Here is a 2768-nt window from a genome sequence, read left to right on the forward strand (position 1 = left end):
CTCCCCCTCCTCCTCCCCCTCCTCCTCCTCCTCCTCCTCCTGCTCTTCTTCTTCTTCTTCTATAAGGACAACATTAAACTGGGGCTGGCTTACATACATGTTCAGAGATTCAGTTCAGTATCATCAACGTGGGAACATGGCAGCATCCAGGCAGGCCTGGTGCAGGAGGAGCTGGGAGGTCTGCATCTTCATCTGAAGGCTGCTAGCAGGATACACTCTCTACCTTCTTACAGCTGCCATGGTTGAGGGGTCATGAACAACCCAGTTTCTTCTAGGCTCTGAGCAACTTCGAGGCAAAGTGTTCGCAGCTCGAGAATTTAAAGGAAGTGCTCCTGGTGGCCATCTCACTGGAACAGGAACCAGCCAGCCTGTGTATATATTTTGGTCTCTTCAGCACTAGTGGTCCAAATCCTCCCCAGGCTTCGTGATGCACCCACAACTCTTCCCTGCCCGCTTCTCCTTAATAATGTAATCTACTTCCCTGTTCTGTTTGTTTTCCTTATTTATTTATTTATTTATTCCAAAATCACCAATGGACCAGGCAGTGGTGGCACACGCCTTTAATCCCAGCACTTGGGAGACAGAGGCAGGTGAATCTCTGAGTTCAAGGCCAGTCTGGTCTACAGAGTGAGTTCCAGAACAGCCATGGCTACACAGAGAAACCCTGCCTCGAAAACAAACAAACAAACAAACAAATATCTACAATGGGATGCACCGTTCCTGGAGGTACTGCAATACCAGGTCGATGCGTGGAGTGAACGGAGCAAGCTCCTATTCCAACTCCTACTTCCAAAAATCCATTTAATATATTGTCCTCGGATAGAGGACGTATCAGATATTAAACTGATAAGAACAGATACTACACTTGATCTTAGCCAAAAGGTCTAGAAGCAATTATTTTCCTTAAAAATTTATTTTAGATTCATTTTGTGTATGAGTGTGTATCTTGCCTGTATAAACATATGGGCACCATGTATGTTCTGGTGCCCATGGAGGTCAGAAGAGGATACTGGATCCCCTGGCAGAACAGAAGTGACAGATGGTTGTAAATGTTGGGAACCAAACCCAAGCCCCTGCAAGAGCAACAATTGCTCTTAACAGATGATCTCTCTCTCTCTCTCTCTCTCTCTCTCTCTCTCTCTCTCTCTCTCTCTCTCGTGATTCTCTTTCTTTCCCTTTCTTTCTTTGTTTCTTTGTTTCTTTCTCTCTCCCTTTCTTTCTTTCCTTCTTTCTTTCATTCAAGATTTATTTATTTTATCTATATGAGTACACTGTTGCTGTCTTCAAATGTAAGACTCTGGAGAGCTTTAACTTACCAGTGACCCCCTGAGTGGACCACTCAGGAGCTGGAATCGATGCAAAAAGCAAGAATTTATTGTCCCAGTGCACTGGGGTTGTCCCAGACCCAAAGGAGAGGCAGCGACCCCCAGAGGCCCATTCAGTGAGTTTTTACATGGTTTCCAGGGGCAGAATAGAGCATCAGCAACTAGGCACAATATGACTGGCGTAACAGTGTGCCCTTTAAACTGATTGGTCTTTAGGGAATGAGGTAGTAGGGGCTTATTCAACCTCTCCCTTCTGGCCTGTCTCTTCCAGAAAAAGGGGGCTGGGGGGTACAGTGGAATTTTCTAATGACTGAGCTGACCTCTTCACAGACACACAAAGGAGGACATCAGATTCTACTGCAGATGGTTGTGAGCCACCATGTGGTTGCTGGGAATTGAACTCAGGACCTCTGGGAGAGCAGTCAGTGCTCTTAACCACTTAGCCATCTCTCTAGCCCTGATTCTTTTTCTTTTTGACCCCACAGACTTTAGTGCATTCACTCCCTCTGTGTTGGCTGATCCTATGTCAACTCAACACATAAACTAGAGTCATCTGAAAGGAAGGAACCTTTATTAAGAAAACATCTCCACAAGGTCCAGCTGTAAGGCATTGTCTTAATTAGTGATTGACTGGGGGAGGGGAGCAATCCATTGTGAATGGTACCACTCCTTGGATGGTGGTCCTGGGTTCTGTAAGAGACAGGCTAAGCAAGCCACGGGGAACAAACTAGTAAGCAGCACCCCTCTGTAGCCTCTACATCAGCTCCTGTGTCCAGGTTCCTGCTTTGAGTTCCTGTCCTGACTTTCTTTGGTGACAAACAGCAATATAGAAGTGTAAACCAAATAAACCCTTTCATTTCCAAGTTGCTTTTTGATTGCAGCAATAGAAACCCCAAACAAGATGCCCCTTCTCTTCTTGCCTTTCTTCCTTTTTATAACGCCTTTTTTTCTCCCCAGCTACGACTGCCTGAAGAACACGGTCCACAGCTGTATGACTCATGAACTTGGGACCTTAGTACACACTTAACTCTTAATAAACATCTGAGTGAATAAGCAAACGTTTTCTGGGCTCGGTTGTTATAGACTCAAGTCAACTGCAACAGCAAAAAATATAAATTGCCTTGCTGTAAGAGGAAAAAAGGTTTGTTCTGTCCACAGGCATGTTGGTTATTTCTTTTTGAGACTCCTTAACTTTATTTATTTTAATTGGCAAAAAATTGCATATATTTACCACAAAACTGGATATTCTGAAATGTGTGTACACTGTAGAATGGCTCAGTGAGCTACTGTTTATATGAGCCAACTTGGACATTATTTGACAATTACTATCTATGTTCCTTACAAATCTTAAGAATCCAGCAGTGTTGACAGTGTGGCTCAGTGAAAAGCCCTTGCCTAGCAAGTGTTAAAGTTCTAGGATTGATCCCCAGTGTACCTTCTCTC

At 44.3% G+C, this 2768-nt stretch overlaps 1 non-coding gene across 1 annotated transcript; it reads right to left on the reverse strand.

Annotated features, from left to right (window-relative positions):
- Positions 1 to 704: 704 nt before the first annotated feature.
- LOC115065460 lies at positions 705 to 895 on the reverse strand. The gene has a single exon (XR_003845244.1). It is a non-coding gene; the product is annotated as a U2 spliceosomal RNA (small nuclear RNA).
- Positions 896 to 2768: the final 1873 nt, after the last annotated feature.

This window comes from Mus pahari, chromosome 14 (assembly GCF_900095145.1).
Source record: "Mus pahari chromosome 14, PAHARI_EIJ_v1.1, whole genome shotgun sequence".
In the NCBI taxonomy this organism is placed as follows: Eukaryota; Metazoa; Chordata; class Mammalia; order Rodentia; family Muridae; genus Mus; species Mus pahari.